The sequence below is a fragment of the Pogona vitticeps genome, chromosome 3 (genome assembly GCF_051106095.1).
Source record: "Pogona vitticeps strain Pit_001003342236 chromosome 3, PviZW2.1, whole genome shotgun sequence".
Lineage (NCBI taxonomy): Eukaryota > Metazoa > Chordata > Lepidosauria > Squamata > Agamidae > Pogona > Pogona vitticeps.
The window spans coordinates 213,787,947-213,812,194 of record NC_135785.1 but is presented as its reverse complement, the minus strand read 5'-3'; the positions used below and the strand labels follow the sequence as shown (position 1 = coordinate 213,812,194).

The window sequence follows — 24,248 nt, the reverse complement described above, 5'->3', positions numbered from 1 at the left end:
TGGAGCCAGCTTCTGTAGCCTTGGGCAAACCCCACAATCCCAGAATACACCAAGAAGAAGGGAATGGTAAATCACTTTTCTACCTGGAAGACCTTGGAAAAGATAACATTAAATCAAAATTGACTTGACAGCACATGATGATGATGATGATGATTGTGTTACACAATTTCCTTTATCTGTGTAAGTTTCCTTAATATTTATCAAATGTATTCTAACTTTCTTCTATTGTCTATAAGAACAAAATAACTCAGTAACTTGTGGATCAAGGGAAAAATGTATGGTTCTTCATCCTTGCATGTGAAGTTGTGAGGATTTACATCCATTCTATATGCTTTCACTTGTAAATTTCAACACAAGAAACACAAATCTGGTGTGGTTACTTTCATGATGGTATTTTTGTAGTTCTTTTCTTGGAGTAGCTGCTGTAGCATGAGTAAGAGAGTTGTACATTGCATTCTCGAAGGCTTTCACAGCTGGGATCTGCTGGTTGCTCCTCCTGCAGAGGACGGGAGTCAGACAGCGTTCTGACTCCTGTCCTCTGAAGATGCTGGCCACAAAGACTGGTGAAACATTAGGAAGAACAACTGTCAGAACACGGCCAAAGAATCCGAAAAACTCACAGCAACCAGAGTTATACATTCTTGACTAAAGCTGCTTCATCTGCGGACTGTCTAGGTATCACAATTTCAGGAGTCTTGGTAATAATTATTAGCTATGCAATAGACAAATTCTCATCACCTTGGTGGGGAATGAGTTAATTATGAGCTGCCTTTCCTGAATTGTAAGTTGGTTCTTGTACACTGATGGAGGTATAAGGAGTGCTGTCCTGCATTTCTTTTGTCCCTGTGGACATTCCCAGTTCTCTAGACCAACTATGACTGCTTCTAACCTTACGCCCAACTCTGCTTCTCCTAAACACAGAGGGGTGCCAATGCAGGATTTAGAGCAATGATCACAGAAAATATTTGCAAAATATGAGATTATAGTTGGATTTGCACTATATCAACTGGACATTCACTACAAACAAAAGGCGGCCTTAATCACGTTGGTTCAGTCAACAAGAAACTAAGGGATTAAATGAACATACTTACACTCATGTGCAAAGTGCTTCATTCAACATTCACCAAATTTTCCATCAGAATAACATTAAATAGCATGAACACACATATTTATAAACCAACTGGAAACCTGGCCTACTTAATGCTGACTACACACACTCTAGTTGTATTCTGAACTGAACAAGAATGAGCTGCACATTGATATAGTGAATGAATTAATCACACACTTTAGCATTGACAATGAGAGCTCTAATTCATCAACTACTGAAATGACACAGATTTTGCAATCCCTGGTTTGATACTCAAATTTACAATAATGATATCCCTGCAAAGGTTTTAAGCCTTTTCATATAATAGAAAACAAAAAAAAATGTACAGTATTTGTTAACATGTCCTCATGCCTGTATCAATCATTTGAAACAAAAATCTCAACATAACCCTACCCACATTTTTTACTCACTGAGCTAGATTTAATGGTCTCAAATGAGTTGACTGGTATGTTTAGATAATTTGTTTAGGCATTGAATTGTATAATTTATTTGATTTATTCCTACAAGAAATTGCATCAACTTCCTACACTGTTTGACAGTTCATCTTTGTCCCAGAGGGCAAAGTAGTAAAGCCACTGTAAGTTCAATTTGTGAAAGTCCTTCAATGGCTACGGTGAATTCAATACATTGTCATACACTGCTATGTTACATGTTTCTGTTCTGTTCTGTATTGTAAGAACATAAGAAAAGCCCTGCTGGATCATGCCAGGGGCCCATCTAGTACAGCTTCCTGTATCTCACAATGGCCCCACCAGATGCCTCTGGGAGCACATGAGACAACTAGAAACCTTTCTGCTGATACCCCTTCCTTGCATCAGGCATTTTGAGGTACCTTCCTTTTAAACCTGGAGATTATACATCCCCATCATGGCTTGCAACCTGTGATGGACTTTTCCTCCAGAAATCTGTCCAATCCCCTTTTAAAGGCATCTAGGCCAGATGCCATCACCACATCCCATGGCAAGGAGTTCCACAGACTAACAACATGCTGGGTAAAGAAATATTTTATTTTGTCTGTTTTAACTCTCCCAACACTCAATTTGAGTGGATGTCCCCTGGTTCTAGTACTGTGTGGGAGGGAGAAGAGTTTCCCTCTATCCACTTGATCCATCCCCTACATAATTTTATACAGTGGTGCCTCAACTTATTAACATCCCTACTTACGACCATTTCAAGTTACGACCAGCTCAGGCCAAAAATTTTTGCTTCTATTTGAGACCAGAGGTTCCAGTTATGAACAGAAAAAGGCAGGGGAAAAGGCAGGAAATTCAAATTGCTAACTGTAGGTGGCGACGAGGCTGCTTCCTTGTAGCTCTTTCGCCCCAGCAGTTAGACTGTGTGGGATCGGAGGAGCTTGGAACTGCCTTGCTTCTGCTTCTGAGTGTGTGTGTGTGTGTTTGCAGGAAGGCTTTGGGCTGCCTGGTGAGGTAAGGTGCTGTTATCTGTTTTTTAAAAACTGTTCTGCTTGTTTTGTAGCGTGGTTTTGGGTTGCGGAGGTTATGTTTCTGTGCTGTGATGCATCTTGGGGGGTCCGGCTGCTCATTGGTTTTCCCCCCATTTCCAACGGATCTTGGGGGGTTGTTTGTTTTTTGGCTCCCCTCCATTTCTGATGGGTCTTGGCGGGTTTGGTTGCTTTTTGGTTTTTTCCCCCCATTTCCGATGGGTTTTGGGTTTTTTTTGTTTTTTGGCATTGCCCCTCATGTCTGATGGGTCTTTGAGGGTTTGGTTGCTTTTTGGGTTTTTCCCCCATTTCTGATGGGTCTTGCATGCTTCCCTTGCTTTTTCCTTTGTTTTCTTTGCATTTCCGACCTGCTCCCTTTGCTCTCTGTGCATTTCCAATCTGCTCCATTTCATTTCTGTGCATTTCCTATGGGTCTTGCACGCTTGATGTCTTTTATTTCTTTCCCCCCCATTCAGCCAGAAGGGATTAATCATGTTTCCAATTAGCCTTGCAGTGATTTTTTTTGTGATTTTTTTTCCTTCGGCCAGAACACAATAATCACATTTCAATGCATTCCTATGGGAAATGGTGCTTTGACTTATGACCATTTCGAGTTACGTCCATCTTCTGGAACAGATTATGGTTGTAAGTCGAGGCACAACTGTACATCTCAATCATGTCCCCCTTCAGGCTCCGTGTCTCTAGACTAAAGAGCCCCAAACACTGTAGCCTTTCCTCATAAGGGAGGTGCCCCAGCCCAGTCATCATTTGAGTCGCTCTCTTCTCCACCTTTTCCAGTTCCACAATGTCTTTTTTGAAATGCAGCGACCAGAACTGTACATAATAGTCCAGTTGCGGCCTTACCATTGTTTTGTGCAATGACATTATAATGTTAGCTGTTTTATTTTCGATTCCTTTTTAAAATGATACCTAGCATGGGTATCACTGCCACTGCAGTGGGCATTTTGATTGAGCTGTCCACCAACACACCAAGATCTCTTTCCTGATCCATCACAGACAGCTCAGAACCCATTAATAAAATTTTGATTTTTTGCCCCAATGTGCATTACTTTACATTTTCTTATACTGAAATGTATTTGCCATCTTGCCACCCATTCTCCCAGTTTGGAGAGATCCTTCTGGAGCTCTTCACAATTTCTTCTGGTCTTCAGCACCTGGGACAGTTTTGTGTCATCTGCAAGCTTGCCTACCTCACTGCTTATCCCTGTCTCCATATTGAACAGGTTGAAAAGCACCACTCCCAGGACAGATCCCTGGGGCACACCGCTTTTCACTTCTCTCCATTGTGAAAATTGCCCATTGACACCCACTTTCTGGTTCTCAGCCAATTCTCAATCCATAAGAGGACCTGCTCTCTTATCCCCTGACTGTGGAGTTCTCTCAGTAGACTTTGGTGAGAAATCGCATCAAACATCTTCTGAAAATCCAGATAGACAATATCCACTGGTTTGCCCGCAATTTGTCTGGTGCAAGTCTTTGACAGTAATAAAGTCAACTATGTACTGCTGTTTGAATTATGATACATATCATTAGTTAAATACAAGGTATATGCCAGTTGAAACGTATTATTTTTCCATGTCTTAAATATAATTTTAAAAATTGAAAGCTAAATTTTTTTTTTTCATGGCAAACCATTCACTGGATCTTGCCATAACTTATTACATAACGCCATGACAAATCTGCTCATGTGTTATTATTTCAATGAGCAGGAGCAACAACAGCAGCAACAAAAACCCAGAGATGATATTTGAGGCACTCTCCCAATTTCCTACAGAGAAACATCTGTGATAAGGTAAGAAAATACGCTGGTGTTGTAAGACTTCAGTACAGAAAGAAATTTATTGGAAAATTTGATGAGATACCTTGAAATTGACTGTGCTGCTGAGCTATATTAGCTTCTCACAACAGTAGTAAGATGTTTCTTTCCAAGATTTAAGCATTTTTTGGGGGTGGGGGGACTTGAGGTGGTTCTATGAAAGTTTCTTAACCTTTTAAAAATTGTTTTACTGTGTCTGATCTCACTGGTGCATTTCATGGGAATAAAGCCCTTTGTCTAAACTTGCTCAAAAGTTCAGCCTACTGGAAAGGATTATTTCTCAACAGCTGCCACTGCTGGAATCTTATATGGATCTCTAGACACCAAAGGTTAAAAAAATATAGGCTGAGAGGAGGAAATGCCTATCTCTTGCTACCTGGCTCTTCAGTCACTTTTGAAGAAAGCAACTTACCAAACTGTCTATGTAGCTTTTATTCATAAGAATGACAGTGCAAACAACTGGCCATTTAGAATTTTCAATGAAACAAAATAAATGTATTGAGAAGCCAATGAGAGCAGAATATCTTCAGTGTACATGGTGACAAAGGTTTTATCATTATGTGAAGAAAAGCATGAAGCAGGCATGTAGAGGACAACCACACATCCCTCTCTGTGTGCAACATAAAATTGAAAACCTATGTCTTTCAGCTAGAACCGTTCAATTGGTAAACTTTGCCCATTGTTTAAAACTGATTTTGTAACCTGTTTAAAAGTAGAGCTGATTGGCCATGATGGCCCATATTTACCAATCCATGATACTACAGCTCATGGACTGGCATGGGTCACTGAGGAATGTTGCTGAACTTAGACTCTAGCTCTGCAGTTATTTGGTAACACTATTATATTTCAGTGTCTGAGGCTGTTCCTCTGATTGTGGCCATTAAGTCATAGCCACTCAGGGTCTAATGCCTCTTTCATTTTTACACAAACATGCATTACTTACACACAGAGAGAGACACAAACACACCACATAGTCACACACACATACACTCACATACATGCATGTCAGGGTGTGTTTGGGTGTCTATGTATATGAGTATACATATGCGCCTACAAAAGCTACAGTGTTCCTCTGTGAACAGAATTATTATTATTATTTATTTAATTTATATCCCGCCTATCTAGTTGTGGTGGACTACTCTAGGCGGCCAACAACAGAGATAAAATACAATAACATAAAACAGCATAATTACAACAACAATTAAAAATAGGGAAACAATAAAGGAGAGAAGAAAATCAAAAGTAATCTGGAGAGAAGGCCAAAAGAGAAGGCCAAAAGTAATCTGGAGAGAACTGTTGAGAGAACAGTTCTCAAAGGAAAATATTTTGTATTGAGTAACAAAAAAATGACACTGCTATTCATTTTTCTGATTGACACAGAACACAAAAATACGACTGGGGGGGGAGGGGAAAGTGGAACACTCATCAGGTCCAGACGGTGGACATGGTTTGAACATTTTCTGAGAAAAATTAGTTCCTAATGTCAGAGTAGAAAGAAGTCATTTAAAAATCATAGCCTCATGGCGCAATGGTTAAACCGCTATACCGCAGCTAAAACTGTGCGCACGACCTGGGGTTCAAATCCCAGGTAGCCGGCTCAAGGCTGACTCAGCCTTCTATCCTTCCAAGGTCGGTAAAATGAGTACCCAGCTCGCTGGGGGGGGGCAATGTGTAGCCTGCATAATTAACTTGTAAACCGCCCAGAGAGTGCTTGAAGCGCTATGGGGTGGTATATAAGCAGCACGCTTTGCTTTTTTTTTTTTAACCTAACATTCTCTATTGTATTTGCAAGGCTACTGGTACACTCACTATCACAGAACAAAATGCATAACAGAACATAATGTTTACGAAATAAATGTACTGGCTTTCACAGCACAGTCCCTTTCTATCTATAGACCCCAATAAAAATGCAAAGCAAAAAGCAAAGTGTGCTGCTGATATACCGTCCCATAGTGCTTAAAGCACTCTCTGTGCAGTGTACAATTTAATTATACAGGCTACACATTGCCCTCCCCAGTGAGCTGGGTACTCACAGTACCCAGAAACCTGTGGCCAAAATAATTCAGAGGAAACTTTAATACCAAGCTGCAACTTGGCCATTTTATTTCCATGTGATTTTTGAGCAATGAACTCCCTAGAAAACAAGTTTACAATCTGTTACTGTCAACAGACCAAAATGCCTCTTATTCTATTAAGTGTCGTCATGACTAAAATAATTTCAGTTATCTCTTTGAAGCACTCCTCAACCACATTGACATCTATTTATTTATTGCATACTCTATAAATATCTCAGTCATATTCAACCTGTTCTTCTCAGCACAGACTACATCAGCTTTTACTGATACAGTTCCAGTCAAAGGCCCTCAGCTTTATAGCCTCAAGGCAGTTATTCAGGTGTCAAACAAAATATGATTTTTCCTTTTTTGCATTCTTCTGAAGTGTAGAGGACTCGTGCTCAGCAACATTCTGCCAGACATAGACACTCTCCACCTTCCAATTACAAAAAACACCTCAGTGGAACAATCATTGTGATTTCTAAGCATACTGTCAGTGAAGTAAACTATATCGGGCAACAAAACAAAAACAGGAGTAAAAACAAAAGAAGAAGAAAAAGAAGAAAATGTTGTGGCATTTTAAACACTGTATTTTAATGTGAACTTTCATGGATAAGTCCACTTCTTCAGACAGAATGACATTACATGGCAAATATTTATACATGGCTGCCAAATAAACAGCTGTTTCCCCCTACACGTTATTGACAATGTGGTGTGTCATACTTGGTAATGATTTTCAAGACCCTTGCTTGATATTCAGTCCTTTCATTAGGAGCTTTGTTCTGTAAAAAGGACAATGGTTGTGGCTAAATTAACCGGAGGCTAGTTTACTAGAAAAGTGACACTTCAGTTTAAAGTCTTTTGTTCTATTTGGTATTTTGTAAAAGGACTTGGATGTTAATATAGCTCTAAGGCAAAATGGACTACATGAAAAACAAATTACTCTGTGCATTTTTAATTTAGAGACAAACAGTCCACAAACATATGTGCTTGGCATAAGTAGCCTTTATGGTATGAAAGCAACCATAGCATACCTTGTAAACAAGCAAAAAGCCCTGTGGTAATAGACTGTCAATGAATAGAAGAATGTAAATTATTTAATTTTTTAAATACCTTGTTATGTAATTAAGCAATGTTATTTTCAAAAGAGAACAGTTTTGAAGAAAAAACAACTATAAATAAGACATGAAATGTGCATTGGAAGAATGTACTACATGATATGAGATGATGAATGTTACCCAGAGCAAAGAAATAAAAATTAATAAAACCCTTTTTCTTAGCTACATGTAATTCACTAGAGGGCCTTATTATATCTCTGAAATAATTAAAAGACATTTATTTTATTTATTTTTATTTATTATTATATTTTTATCTCGCACCTTCTAGACAAAGTCTACTCAGGGCAGCTTACATAAAATCATTCATAAGACAATATACATATACAGTTAAAACAACAATTTAAATTAACAAGATTAACATTGGTCAAGATGGGAAGAAATAATGAAAAAACTAAATAAAAAGAAAAATCAAGTATTGATAGGAGGGAAGGCCTCCTTAAACAGCCAGGTCTTTGATTAGCTTTTTAAAAAACCCAGCGAGGGTGCCAGGTGAATCTCTGGTGGCAAACTGTTCCAAAGTTGAGGGGCCACTGCCGAGAAGGCCCGATTTTTTGTTCTTTCTGTTTGGACCTCTCTTGGTGTTAGACCCCTCAACCGTCTTTCCTGGCTATGACATGTGACTCGAGTAGATATAGGTGGGAGATGGCGTTCTGCTAAGTATCAAGGTCCTAAACCATTTAGGGCTTTATAAGTCATCATTAACACTTTGAAATCAATGCGGAAACGAATGGGCAGCCAATGCAATGCAGCCAAAATGGGAGAGAGGTGCTGGTATTTTCTCGCTCCACTAAGTAGTCTGGCCGCTGCGTGCTGCACCATTTGAAGCTTCCGCATCAATATCAAAGGTAGCCCCACATACAGTGCATTGCAGTGGTCTAATCTTGAGATTATGAGTGCATGGACCAGAGTGGTGAGGGCTCCACCATCAAGCTGGCAATCTGCCACAGATAGTAATAGGCGGAGTGGACCACTGATGCCACCTGGGTTTCCATGGTGAGCGCCAGGTCTAGACTTGTCTTACTCTTTTCCCAATTTTGAACTAATCAGTTGTTCCATATCCAGTTCTAACTGTTGCTTCCTGTCCCACATATAGATTTCTCAGGAGACAGATAAGGTGGTCAGACATTCCCATTTCTTTAAGGACTTGCCATAGTTTGTTGTGGTCCACACAGTCAAAGGCTTTTGCATAGTCTATGAAGCAGAAGTAGATGTTTTTCTTTTTGTCTCCTGACCACATGGCCTGGGGGTGGGGCCTAGGGGTGGGACTTCCTGCTTTAAAAGAGTGTGTCCCAGGACCCAGGACCCCTTTTCCCTAGGAAGCTGGGCTGAGGGCGAAGGCCAGGTCTGTTTGCATGGATGCCTTGCTGAGTTTTTTTTCCCCTGGGCTTTCTTTTTGTCTCCTGAGCACATGGCCTGGGGGTGGGGCCTAGGGGTAGGACTTCCTGCTTTAAAAGAGCGTGTCCCAGGACCGCGCACCTAACAGTGCGCGAAATTCTTAAATTTTGTATCTGGCCTTAATATGGTAAATAGGAAAGCCAATTAGATTTGCATAAGCCTGGGAGTCTGGAAAGTTTTAAGGATCAGATCGTACTTTTGCACTAGTAAAGAGCAGGCTGGGTAGGTGGGGCTCGTCAGCCATGGAAGGCAGCCCATCTAGGAGAAGGAAAACTCCAATTTCAAACCTCCACTGCCTTGTGGCCATATCCACTCATGGAAAAGGCTTCAGGAGTTAACCTCGAGGCAAAATCTGGAACTGGAGTCCCGAAGGCAGCATGTGTTGTTCTGCCAACTCCTGCGACATTGCTGGAACCAGTTGTATTGGCTCTTGCCTTTCCATTGGATCATTTCAGCAATGTGGAGAGGGGGGGTCTGCTGCTTGGGTAACAGCCTATCCTCCACATTACCTTACCCGGGCTTCATGTTCTGGAGAGGACACTCCTCGATTCAGAGCATGTTACCATAGTCTCTTGAGACTGAAGGATGCCTATGAGATGTTTTTCTGGAACTCTCTGGCTTTCTCCATAATCCAGGACATATTAGCAATTTGGTCTCTAGTTCCTCTGCCCCTTCAAAATCCAGGTTTTAATTCTGGGAGTTCTCAGTCCACATACTGCTGAAGGATTTCAGAAGTATGTGGGATTTTGAGCATGACCTTGCCAGCGTATGAAATGAGTGCAATTGTCCGGTAGTTGGAGCATTCTTTGGCACTTCCTTTCTTTGGGACTGGGATGTAGACTGATCTTTTCCAGTCCTCTGGCCACTGTTGAGTTTTCCAAACTTGTTGGCATATTGAATGTAGCACCTTAACAGCATCATCTTTTAAGATTTTAAATAGTTCAACTGGAATGCCATCACCTCCACTGGCCTTGTTGTTAGCCATGCTTTCTAAGGCCCACTTGACTTCACTCTCCAGGATGTCTGTCTCAAGGTCAGCCAACCACACTATCTGTGTTGTTTGGGATATCCAAATATTTCTGGTGTAATTCCTCTGTGTATTCTTGCCACCTCTTCTTGATGTCTTCTGTTTCTGTTAGGTCCCTCCCATTTTTGTCCTTTATCATGTCCATCTTTGTGTTAAAGGCCTTGTTGGACGGCCACTTTGCTTTCTTGCATTTCTTTTTCTTTGGGATGGTTTTTGTTGCTGCTTCCTGTACAATGCTATGAGCCTCCATCCATAGTTCTTCAGGCACTCTATCCACCAAATCCCGTTCCTAAAATCTGTTCTTCACTTCCACTGTGTATTCATAAGGGATTTGGTTTAGATTATACCTGACTAGCGCAAGCTCAGTTTAAGCTTGCATTTTGCTATAAGAAGCTGATGATCAGAGCCACAATCAGCTCCAGGTCTTGTTTTTGCTGACTGTATAGAGCTTCTCCATCTTTGGCTGCAGAGAATATAGGTAAAGTTTCCCCTTGACATTTTCAGTCCAGTCGTGTCCGACTTTAGGGGGCGGTGCTCATCCCGCTTTTCAAGCCGTAGAGACAGTGCTTGTCCGAAGACAGTTTTCCGTTGTCACATGGCCAGCGTGACTAGGGAACACCGTTTTACCTTCCCACTGAGATGGTACCTATTTATCTACTTGCATTTACATGCTTTCGAACTGCTAGGTTGGCGAGGAGCTGGGACAAAGCTCACTCCATTGCGTGGATTCGATCTTACGACTGCTGGTCTTTTGACCCTGCAGCACAGGCTTCTGCGGTTTAGCCCACAGCGCCACCACGTCCCTTGAAGAGAATATAATCAATCTGATTTCGGTATTGCCCATCTGATGATTTCCATGAGTTTGTTGGAAAAGAGTGTTTGTGATGATCAGATTGTTCTCTTGACAAAACTCTATTAGCCTTTGCCCCACTTCATTTTGAACTCCAAGACCAAACTTACCTGTTGTTGCTTTATCTCTTGACTCCCTACTTTAGCTTTCCAGTCATCTATAATGAGAAGAACATCCTTCTTTGGTGTCAGTTCTAGAAGGTGTTGTAAGTCTTCATAGAATTGGTCAATTGGTTGGTTGGTGCATAAACTTCTATTACTGTGATGTTGAAAGGTCTGCCTTGGATTCATATTGAAATTATATCATTTTTGAGACTGTATCCCTATACAGCTTTTCCCACTCTTTTGCCTCATGGTGCAGTGGTTAAACCACTGTACTGCAGCCAACACTGTGCTCACGACCTGGGGTTCAATCTCAGGTAGCCGGCTCAAGGTTGACTCAGCCTTCTATCCTTCTGAGGTCGGTAAAATTAATACCCAGCTTGCTGGGGAGGCAATGTGTAGCCTGCATAATGAACTTGTAAACATCCCAGAGAGTGCTTCAAGCACTATAAGCAGCACACTTTGCTTTTTCTTTACTCCATTTCTTCTATGGGATTCTTGCCCACAATAGTAGATATAATAATCGTCTGAATTAAATTCACCCATTCACCTCCATTTTAGTTCACTGATGCCCAGGATGTCAATGTTTCTTCTTCCCATCTCTTGTTTGACCACATCCAGCTTCCCAAGGTTCATAGATCTTACATTCCATGTTCCTATGCAGTATTTTTCTTTGTACCATCAGACTTTCCTTTCACTTCCAGGCGCGTCCGCAACTGAGTGTCCTTTCGGCTTCAGCCAACCACTTCATTAGCTCTGGAGCTACTTGTACTTGTCCTCCGCTCTTCCTCAGTAGCATGTTGGACAACCTCTGACCTGAGGGGCTCATCTGTCACGTTCCCGGGAGTTACGACAAGCCAGAGTCCGATAATCAGTCTAAGGTCAGCAATACCAAAAGTTCAAAGCCAGAGTTCCAAACAAACTTACAGAGCGCAGAGCGAAAGGCAAAGTCCAGGTCCAGATACACGGTCAGAGTCCAGGGTACAAAGCATGTAGTCCAAAGCCAAGGTCCGAAGTCCGATGCAACGCAGATCCAGGGTCAAGGTCCAGGGTACAGGAGCAGGAGACGTGGATGCCAAACAGGTTTTCGACACCTTGCTTCCACGAAGTTTCCTGCTTTGCTGAAGCTCATTTTATCCTAAAACAGCTCCCTGAGCTGTTGGAACGCTCTCCATTCTGCTAATACTCAGGGCTAGGTGAGCGCAGGTCCCTGTGGAAAGCTTTAGAGCGATCCTCTGCTCTTCTTTCCCTGAGTCTTTTCCGAAGCCTGCCCTGAAGCCTGTCTGCTGTGGAGGGAGAATCTGGAGGCTGCTCAGCTGTTTCTAATCTCTCCACATTCTCCTCAGCCACAGTTAACCCTTCTGGGTTCAGATCTTCGGGTGCACTCATGACATCATCTTCCAACATCATATATTTTAGCCTTTTGTTTCTGTTCACGGGGTTTTCTTGGCAAAGATACTGGAGTGGCTTGCCAGTTCGTGCTCCAGGTGGATCGCATTTAGTCAGAACTCTTCACTATGACGTATCTGTCTTGGTTGTCCATGCATGGCATAGCCCATAGCTTCTCTGAATTACTCAAGCCCCTTCACCACGACAAGGCAGCAATCTGTGAAGGGATGTATACATACTAATTTTTAACTTATATACATATTTACCTTGTTTGAATGTGGCTCATAATTAGGAGAGATATTTAGGGCAGTTATTATAGAGCTCTGAGAATAACTGTAGTTCTGGAAGAACTGAAAGGGACCGATTCATCCCAACAGAAAAAATGTTTTCATTTAGAACAACAGAGGGAGTGAGATTGTCTCACCAAATGTTTTTGAAAGGTGAACTTGTTTCCTCAGCATATGCATCACTAACACTGTAGTGTAAGAGAATGCTGTTCAACTGGGCCCTCCACCAGTTCATATCTCTACATAGAAGATTTGTGAAGCAGCTGGTAGATGAAAGCAAGGACAACAACTGTCTCTATCAGAAAAGTATAGTGTGAATTTCCCATATGAAGTCTATTGTTACAAAGAAGAATTATGTTCATTATATTACTGAACTGAAGAGCTCTATTTCAGAGCTCTAGAATTCAGGCATTTCATGTAGAAATCCTTTTTCCAGCTGATTTGAAAGGCTGTGAGTGGTTTGCAGAAAATGCTAACATATACAATTTTGATAGCCTTTGTGTAAAGCATTCTATTAGAACACTAATACAATGTCCTTGGGTTGCTGGTGCTTTTCATTTTTAAATAAATGGGTATAGAATCGAGTACATAATTTTTCTGAACATTTAAAAAATAACTAATATGATCCACCCATTATATTCCTTTTAACTGAATGGCAAAATATTCATTCGCTCTAATTGTTACATATTATGAACTGTCAGTACTTATTCTCCTCCCTTTCCCAATTGTTTTATAGTTTATACCTTGTTTCAGTAGTGTAGCAATCTTTATCCTGGTCTGGAGACTTGATTTTAGTAAACACAGGACAAAAACATGTTTCAGTGGCAGCAGTTGTGTAGAGTGATTGTGTCTCTGTGATTGCTTTCCATGTCATGTTGCTAACATTTCTACCCAGGAAGACATTTGCATCCCATTTTTACAAATCTGTCACCAGCTACTCTAGAATAAGAGTGACATTTGGGTGGCAAATAACTAGTTGTTTGTCCCATCCATATGGTTTTCAAACCAAGTGTCACAGAGGTTTGTAAGGAATCCATAAACACACTCCCATGTTCATTGTCAGTAATGTATGGATTGCTGTGCTGAAATACTTAAGTTAAGCATCAGTTGTGGGCTTGGGTATGCCTTGTGTGCTTGGAGAAAAATGCCTTTAGGATTATTTTCATTGGATAACTTCTTTCTGTCTGTGGGGGATAGAATTAATCTGTGCATTTGGTGTGCATTCTCTTGATATAAGCTCTAAATCCATGGGCTCTGCACTATTGCAAAGCAATTTTCAGAAGAATTAATCAGGACAAGGTAAATTTGAAATTTTATTTTGTGATGGCATCTCAAGATGTCAGCATAACACATTCAGTCCAGGCGGCAAGGTAACAAATACCAAAAAAGTTCTCTAAGAGGAGGTATGGTTGGCTCCTTAGAATTATTTATGGAAGCAGGAGATGCAACTGGGTACAGTACTTGTTATTATATTCAAGAGCAACTGTGGTACTTTTTCAGTATAGAGTTCCATATACAAAAGTAGTTAACTCTGATGACTTTTTAGGTATGAAAAAAGAAATGGAACACACATCCATGTTGTCAGTTAATTCCTCATTTAGGCTTTACACATATTTATAAGATAACCAGTTTGTGCATACATTAAGGGAGAGAAAGAGAGAGCTCACTGCTAATGATTTAAATGCAGGTTTGTAGGTAGTTTTCTTCAAAGGAAAAGAAAAAATGATGGGAGGCTAGCATCTGGACCCTACTTTACTGTAAACTTGGTTGGATACAACATATGAAAAGAAAGGTCTTGTGTATATTTCACTTAATCTAATTCCCCATCTCTTTTATTTAAAATGGATGCATTTTTTTTTCATTTACGAGGAGCAATGTACAATAGATACATTGCTATAGGGACTTGGCAATATTATCAGCTTTAGAAAAGTGACAAATTGGTGCATATTTCTCTAAAAAGAGCAAAACAGTGAGTGAATATAGAGAATATAACCAAGAGTGGACAACAGCTATATACTTCTTCAGGATGTGGTGGCTATTCAGGAAGTCTTTAGACACCCACATTTGTTACTGCTTATAAAAACATGTCAGCTTTCTATGGAAAACAAAACAAAATGGGAGATACTGTTCAGATCAGTATCTAATTTATTAGTTTTGATTCCATCAGTTAACTGTGCTGAATAGTCAATATTCTGTATTCTTTTATTATATCATAATGCAAGTATCAATATTCCCATGACATTTCAACTTTTACCCTTTCCCTACATGAATCATTATTTCTATAAAGCATGAATTGTTTCCTTCTTGTCTACAAATCTTACAAATAAAACAGTAGCAGAAGGCTATAAATTCAACAGTTGTACACATGAGACCAGTTGGGACACATGAAATATTTTCTCATGCATTTCAGAATGCGATTGTCTTGAACGTCGTCCTCTTCCTTGTAATTCAACATTTCAAAATGAAGTTCTTAAAAACTAGAGCTTTGATCCTCCTTATGAAAGTCTACATTGGGCATGTGTTCATAAAAAACAGAACTGTGGGTTTTATGGTAGTTCATAGACTGCAAAAGCATAATCATGTACATGCTTACTCAGTAGTAAATCTCAGTGTTCAATGGGATTTATTCCTACTGAATGTCTTAGATTGCAGCCCATATATGAAAATCTGACCATTCTGATATCATTGTCTTTTTTTAAAAAAATCTCTGACTATTCAGGAGTTTTATCCTTGATCCAGGACAAGAAGCTATGAAAGAAACTAAAACCTGCAGAAATTACCTGTACAGTGCCTCTGAAAACTATTTTCTTCAAACAAGGTAATTCATTAGAACAGCCGTTTAAGTCACTGGTGTCATGATGATGGGATATGTGATCAGAAATGTGTCATGATGATGGGATATGTAGTCAGAGAAATGTAAAATTGAGTCATACAGGTTTTGTGTAAAGATGATTTGAGAGACTTTGGAATGTGTTTTTCTAAGCGCCATGAGAGTGTTTTTCTGAAGACTGTACAGCCTGTTTTGAGATAACCATGAAGGCCAAATTGAGAGCCCCTGGAAGACTCAACATTCCAAGCTTGTTACAGAATAAACAACACATGGACTTTCATGGGAATAAGGAGAAAGTTGACTCTAAAAAGTTAACTGGTTAACAGCCAGAAAGGCCATGAAGAAGGGAGGAGTTAGGAGGGTAGAAAATGGAAGATGGGTTATGTGAAAGTGATTGATGGTGAGGGAGGAGAATGGAATGTGATGGTTTGTGTGTTGTTTGATTTCATGAAGGAGAGAGGATATAAGTAAAGGAGAAAGAAGAAGAGGGGGGCTAGCTCACTATAGCATACCCTAGGTTAGCTTTTTAGTGTTTATTATTTTAGATGGGAAATAGTTATCTTATTTAACTGCAAATGATCTTTGAATATGTTTCTGATGCTAATGCTTATGCAATATAAACTGATTTCTAATGAAACTCTTTTTGTAATGAAAATTAATTATAAAAATTCTACCAAAGGTCTGGTCTCTTGAACAGCAGGGTCTGGCTAAATCCAGGAGTGGAGAGGGCCACAAACTAGCTATCATTTAAGACTCCTACCTAACTGAGCTGTTGTGAATTCTAAGGGATCACAAAGCCCATGTGCCTGTACTTGCAAAGTACTGAGTAAGTGCAAAGTGTTCTTTTTAAGTCAGACTTGTCCAAAGGGCTTATGCTACGCACTGCTGAGGTCTTGGGGCTTGCCCCAGTGCAAAGGTGGCAGGTAAGTGCCAGTCAAACTCTCTGGCCAAATGCCCAGCGGCCCTTTAGGGGGTCCGGTGCATCACAACTGGTATTCTTCTTTCAACCCTCTAAGGTCTACCATAGTTCAACTTATTATGATTTGATCAGACTCAGAAATATAATACATCCAAACTGTTTCCTTACAGCTGCCTCATCCTGTCATTAAACGTTGCAATGAAAGAAGTGTGTAGGACTTGGTCTTAATTTTAAAGCTAGCAAAGAAAACGGTTGGCTGACTTCCTGATTGTTATAATATCTGATGCACTTCTGGAACAACAATATTCTCCAGCATGAACATGCCACTCTTCTGGGAAGGACACTTGCAGTATAAAGTCCTGCAAAGTGAGAGTGAGGTAAAGGGCTTCTGCTCTAATGTTAAGTGTGTTCTGATGCCATAGGCACTGCTTTGCATTGGATGAATAGTATTGTATAGGGTAGTGTATGGATTTGTAGTTCAGCCTTTTATGTTTCTTAGTGCAGCATGGTAAAACCTGGGGTAGAAGGTATGTCATTCTTGTACTTAGCAATTGTGCAAATGGCTTTTAAAAAGTAAATAGCAAATGCACCACACGCTAGCCTGGAAAGTTGGTGTGAAGGCTAGGGGGCTTTAAGACTTTATGTATTGCTGTAGTGATAATCCAAAAGGTCCTCTGTCCCACATCTTGTCTTTGCATTTGAAAAAATGCCCATGTTTAGTATATGTGTTAATGATCCCTTTCGTTACATATAGTGCAACAAACTCATGTAATAAAATGCACTGAAATTCCCTTATGGCTTACTGAATAAACTTTTCCTGTCATGAACAATTTTTATTAATAGCATTTTACTTTGAATTAAATTTAAAACTAAGTGGCCAGGCAATTTCCTGTGCAATAAGAAAAATTTAGTACCTCTTTCTTCATTCACCAACATTTCATTCTCACATAGTGGATGGATTGCAAATCTAGCCAATTAAAATGTGGGCAATATTTTTCCCCAGTTTTATTACCACTGTTCACTTTGCCTACAGGAGATATAATAGATTTAATTACTGCTACTACTTACTTAGGAAACAATAGTACAACACATTTACCAAAAGAAACACTTATGTGATGGCTAAAGGACAAAGTTCTTGGGATAGATGAATGACTCTCTTCATGCAGGTGTGGAACTTTAATATAGCTATCAGTCTATTTCTACAGCTGCTGATCTTTAACACCTGTCAAGAGGCCAGGCTGTGGCTGATTTTGTAGCTCTATAATGAATGAGTACAATAGACTACAGCCAAATTTGTAATTAGTTTTCCTCTTCAATTTCTTTGATGTGTTCATTGATGTAAAAAAAACTGTACTTTTTAAAAACAAGAAAAGTATAAAAAATATGAACCCACAAAATAATTACCTATGCCAGGAATTTTTTAATGACTATGGTAATACTAGTTTTGACTTTCTTTCTAACTGTGAAGGTTATGTACAGGTCAGAGAGGCCCATACTAACCATTCAACACTGCCCAGGCTTTCCTGGTACGGGTAGATTTCAGGAGAGCTAAATGTGCTGATGGCTGCAGGAAATCTTCCTGCCTCATACTCATTTCCAACATGTTGAGTCACCCTGACTGCTCAGTGCTTCATGGAATTACCAAGAAATTCATGAGGCTGAATATTTCAGACTGCATGTCATCTCTGTCGGATAAGAATACCAAAATATCCACAAATGTATAAGGAATCTAGTAGGTGATAAGGGCAAGGTCCTTTTAAAAGTACTGATCAAAGTGTGCTGCTTATATACTGCATTATACCACTTAAAGTACTCTTTGTGTGGTTTATAGTTTAATTATGTAGGCTACACATTGACACCACCACCCATCAAGCTGGACTTGTATGTTACTGACCTCAAAAGAATGGAAGGCTAAGTCAAACTTCAGGCAGCTACTTGAGCTGCCAGGATTGAACCCAGGTTATGAGCAGAGTTTCGTCTGCAGTACTATCATTGTTCCACAAGGCTCCAATCAACCCTCCTTTCCCAAGATAATCAAACTGCTCTAAACATTTTATTATTTTATTGAAGATTTTGCAAAAAGATAAAATTTCAAACAGTTCCAAAAGATAGTTTCAAAAAATCCAAAAGCAAGGTCTATTATTCAAAATATATTGAGGCAAAGGCAGTTTCAGAACAGTTCCCACAAAGAAACAAACTATCCTGAGCTAATACTCACATTTAAGAAGGGCTTCAGCATGTTTCTATAACATGTGCAGAGTACAAATCAGGTAACAAAGCAGCAGATGAGCATACTATTCTCCTGAGAGAGACTAGACTAAACTAAACAAATAATTTTTCCATTTTTATACCCAACATTCCATTTTCTAAACCTTTCTAGGGAACTCATCATTCAAGCCTCAAGTCACAGTGAACCTTCTTGAAGAACAGGGTAATTTCTGCATAGTACATTTGCTCCCCTCCACTTTACTTCAGCTGAAACCCATTTTATTAATTAGCTCATACCAAGACTGAAGTTTTATGCTTGAAAATTCCTTCTCACTCAAATAAAACAGTGATGCCAAAACCTTCCAATTAACGAACAGTTTCTCCCCATCTTCTGGCTTGCTTGTTCCAGGTAGAAGCTAAGAAGCTTGTATTTCAAAGGACAACTGAAACCATCATTCCCCCATTTTCCAACCACTTAACACTATTTCAGTAGTATGAATACATACTAATAGACATGTATGGAAGGCCAAATTGCCCTTTCTGAACAAATCTGGTGATCTGGCAATAAGGACATATCCTAATAGAATTCTTCTAGATGCATTCTGTATTTTATGACAGTAAGGCCCATAACAGCAAACAGATTATTGCAGTGTGATCTTTTTGTGGACTATAACCTCTGTTTTCTTCTGCATCATAGAAAACCAGATGTCCTATTTACAACCACAGGCTGAAAGGTAGTGAGATGCCACGAAGTGTTGGGCAAATCCTAGTGGAAGTTTTCCCTATAGAAAGTGGAGAGGAGATTTCGAATAGCTGTGAAGAACATGTGGGAGAAGAATGGAAATGATTATTTTCACAGTGGTCACAAAAATGACATATAACTGTTTCCATGTTTATAAATACATTTTTCTTCTGTGTGAATATTCCCTCCTCTCTTTTATAGTATTTTGTGTGCTGATAAAGATGTGCACTTTCTCTTTTATTTGTCTGAGTCTCCTTGTCTTACAGACAATTTGGAGGACCTTGCAAAAGGGATGTACATGAATGATATCAAATGGTGATGGGAATACAGTAACTTCCTAAGTGTCTGTAAGGGTCCACTGAGGTCTTGTTGCTTAGTCTTTTCTCCCACCATTGCAAGACTCACTGCCTTTCAAACAGCCTTAGAAATACACCATGCAAAAGTCATGATGTATTTTTAAGTCTTAATTCAACTCTTGTATACTGTTTTTCTAAGGCTAATATGGTATTTTAAGACCATATTTTAAGTGTAGCACATATGGTTAAACATCTTCAATTAATCTGAACACACTGATTTGTTGAAAATTGAATCATATGTGGAGAAGTATCAGTACTGTATGTCAAGAACTCCCAGGGTGAAAAAATCAGAAGTACTTGCCTCTTTTTTTCTTTTTTCTATCCACAGTAAATTATACAATGGTTCAGATTTCAATCTTGGCATGTAAGCCTAGGAATTAATTGATGTGGGAAACAAGAACATGTGGAAGAAGTGCTCTGCAATTCCTGCTGCATTCATGCAGGAATTGTTGTCTAGGATAAAACCTTTAAACAGCTCAGAATTGTTCAATAAACAAAGCTGACATAATGTTGAACTATGGGTTTGGATTTACTTGCGCTACAATCATAGTTTGGAAACCATACGCAAATACTGAGAGTACAATTTTCGAAGTGACCTATCAAGAAGAATTAGGCACAAAATTTCCATTAAAAATAAATGGAGTTGCTGGTTTAATTTTCACAGACTAGTGCTGAAAATGTACCCTGAGTCTATTTTTCCCTTCTAAAATTGAACCAAGTGAATAATTAATGTGGTTCAATTTTTGCATTTTTCCATGGCTGATGTCAAAGGATGGAATGTATAATTTCCTATGATTTTCTAAAAGGAAAAAAAGAGAGAGAATGTGTTAAAAATGACAAATTAATTGTCATTTCTAAAAGTTAAAATATTTGTTTGGACCCTTGTGCCACCCCTTTTACCATTAAATTCTAACTGTGAACCCTACAGCAATGTATACGTTATCCATAGAACAAAATGGCAGAGTGGAAAGAGAATCTAGAATAATATCAAAATCTTTCTCTAATATATATAACATCCAGGTGCAATAACACCCTGCAGTTTAGATGAATTCAGGATATATACATCTTGATGAGGTGTTAGATTGCATTGTACAAGCTTATTCTACTGTTTAGAATTTACCAATCTAATAGACTTTGTTGTTTATTTTATTTTGCAGAAAGTTCCTTGGTGTATGTTTTGTCCGAGAAAATCACCAAGAGACTAATGGGACTTATTTCCCAGATTCAGGTGCCATTGACCACCTACCTGATTAATGTCTGTTACATTTGCAACTTTATTCTGGGATTATTGATGAGATCACCATTGCTGGGCAACTTTATGCAGAAAAAAAAAAGAATCAAGACTACATAAGCTCTCTTGCACACCTTAACAGATCTATCATTTTTAAATATATTCTTTCTTTTAAGAAAGTATGCCATACATGCCATATTTGATGTCAGCCTTCAGTTAGTAGTTTGTCTGTTATTGTCTCTCTCTCTCTCTCTCTCCCTCCCTCTCTCTCTTTTTTTTCTTTTTTGGCTACCATCAATCACGAAAACAAAATCTTGATATCAATTTTTTTTCATTTAAAAAATTTAATATGTTTAAAAACCCAAATGAAGTGTTTTTTGGGGAAGGGCGCTGGCTATGGTTCCAGTACCTCATAGGTGTGTTTGTGGGGTCACCGCAGTAAAACAACCTAATGAAAATATCAGTAGCTATTGAAAGAGTTTAGATGTATATGTTATGCAGGCAAAACAATCTTTTACCCCCTGCCACTATTGATGCCCATACACAGTAATGCCTGACACTTTTGTTTCACTTCAGCTTTGGCCATTTCTCAGAAAATCTACCTGGTGCTGGACCAGCAGAGGGAGCACAGAACACATGGTTATAGCACTTCAGTTTTCAGACTGTTCAGATGCTTAAAGCTAAGTACTGATTTTAAATGCTTTGTAGACCTGAGTGCACTATAACAAATCTATGTTTCTCATCATCTGCTATGCCATACAGTTTCCATTTGCCAAATTCAGTGGCTTAGCTAAAGGACAGTGATGCAAAGTTAAGATCTCCAATGACCTGAGGGAAATTGAAACCTCTCACTGCTTCCTTAAGAATTCTTAAGTCATTACCAACTGTGAAATGCAACACAATTTGCAACTTACGCCAGTTATGCTATTCACAGCCTGATAGCCAGCTTCTTTACTAACAAACCATTGTCACTTTGCCTTTTATCTATAGTATATCCCAACCTGGTCATGGGGCCATATATAAATATGGCTGTTATATGTCTATGTCACTCACTCTTATGTCTGAGGGAGTGGACTTGATTCACAAAAGCTACATTAAAGTATAGTAGTTAGTCTTTAAGGTGCCACAACATTTTTGTCTCTTATTTTTATTTTTTGTTTTGTTTCTTGCCTGATTTCCTTAATACAGCTTGTATTAAGTATCTTAATTATCTGAGCATTTGCTTGTAGAAACACAGAGAAGGAAGATGGTTAAATTTCAAAGGTCATAATCCTTTTCAGGTACTGGAACCTTCTCAGAAGTACAGTATTGGACTGGAAAATGACAGTTCGGCACAATGGCTGTTCTGGGTCTAAAGCCAGAAGGTGCAACAAAAGGCAGATTTGGCTGTACACCTGCAATTCAACATTTAACAAATAATCCACACAGACTGGAACCAAAGTTTCCTGAAATCAACATTGTGCTTTTCTGTAACCTACTCACAACTGCAACTAGTGGTCTTAAAGCAATGGATTCATACCTGTCTTACTTAAGCATCATTCACATATTTTCACCAGCTGTTTCTTGGTGCCATTCTGCCTCAAATTTAAACAGGCCCCTGTCCAAAAGAGTCTGGAAAATATTTTGAAATTAGACATTCAAAGAACACTAAAGCTTTAAAAGTAGCTTCTTCAGCCCCCTTGACATTTTTAGTCCAGTCGTGTCCAATTCTATGGGGTGGTGCTCATCCCGTTTTCAAACCGTAGAGCCAGCGCTTGTCCAAAGACAGTTTCTGTTGTCACATGGCCAGCGTGACTAGGGAACGCCATTTTACCTTCCAACCAAGGTGGTACCTATTTATTTACTCGCATTTGCATGCTTTCGAACTGCTAGGTTGGTGAGGAGCTGGGACAAAGCGACGGGAGCTCACTCCGTTGAATGGATTCAATCTTACAACTTCTGACCCTGCAGCACACAGGCTTCTGTGGTTTAGCCCGCAGTGCCACCATGTCCCACCCATAATCCATACTGAGTAATATAATAAGTGTCTAAATCTCACTTTCAATTTTATCAGAATTTATCTATGTTATCCTCCTCCCCAATCTACCCAAGTTATCTCATGGCCCTTTTGCCTGCACTCAATTGAACTAAACTGAAATACTAGATCCTGTGCAGAGCACAGGAAAGAACTTGCAGGAACAAACATGAAGATGGGCCCCTGTAGATCATTTGAGTTCTATCAAGTATACCTCAGTTACTGCTTATAAGCATCTGTTTCCCACTGTCATAGAAACTGCTGGAACTAATGCTTTCTAAGAACTGAAAAAACACTCTTTAAAGTGTAGCTTGAGAATCATCCATGTACATGGGATTTCCAATGATCTACATCAGCTTTCACTCTCCACCATCTGTTTCTAACTGCTATAGGAGATGTTTGAATGGAGATTAGTTTGAATTGAGATTTTAAATGCCCTATTGATTGAATTTTGGTGATGGGAAAGCTGTGAAATTTTGTTAGGATGGGGTGGGACCTGAATCTGAGAATGTGACTACAGAGGGAGGGGATATAAATTCACTTGCATCCACTCACTGTGAAGTCGTACCAGGAAATTCAGGTCTGTTTAACTTAAGTGGCCTCATAGTGTGGAGAGGAAGAAAAGACTTGTTAGCTCCTTGCTTGCAGTTTTATCTATAGTCTTGCAAGTGCAGTATGACAAAGAACTGCATTAACATGGTAGAAAAAGGCTTTTTCTTCCTCAATCCTTCCTTGATCTCCTCAATATCCATCTATAAAAAACTTTTGAGGATTGAGAGAAGCCTTGCTTTCTGTTTTTCAGCTGTTAAAAAACAAACAAGAGTGTTACCCATGGAGCAGAAGGTGCCCATGCAGAATGGTTTTGCTTGTTGTGAGTATGTGCTGGCACTGCTCTCCCCCCCACACCTTTCTGTGTCTTGTCCTCTCTCATGAAATAAGAGGTGAGGTGGAAGGTGCTTTGGGACGGCACTGCTTAGTGTGTGGGCGCATGCACTTGGCTTGTCCGGCCTTTCTGCATCAGTTCAAGCAATCATATACTAGAACCAATGCAAACACACACACACACACACAGACACACACACAGACACACACACAGACACACACACACTTTAAAAAGTAGAAGCCCAATTAATAGAGGGGGAAATTTTGGGGAAGAGAATTCTGTACAGTATTGTGTAATCCCTTTGTACAGTATTGTGTAATCAATGGACAAAAAAGCAAATCAGCCCATTCCAAACCCAAAGTATTTCCTGCATTTTCCCCCAGTGTAGTTGCAGGCTAGTTGGGTTTTCTCTCTCTGATTTTGTTGCCATAATGTTTTCCTTGCCCTTAGGTAGATTA

General features: G+C 39.5%; 1 long non-coding RNA gene across 1 annotated transcript; it reads left to right on the top strand.

Moving 5' to 3' along the window:
• Positions 1 to 11,907: 11,907 nt before the first annotated feature.
• On the top strand, positions 11,908 to 23,724 carry LOC144587753 (uncharacterized). Its single transcript, XR_013542899.1, has 2 exons — positions 11,908 to 16,733; positions 18,737 to 23,724. It is a non-coding gene; the product is annotated as an uncharacterized LOC144587753 (long non-coding RNA).
• Positions 23,725 to 24,248: the final 524 nt, after the last annotated feature.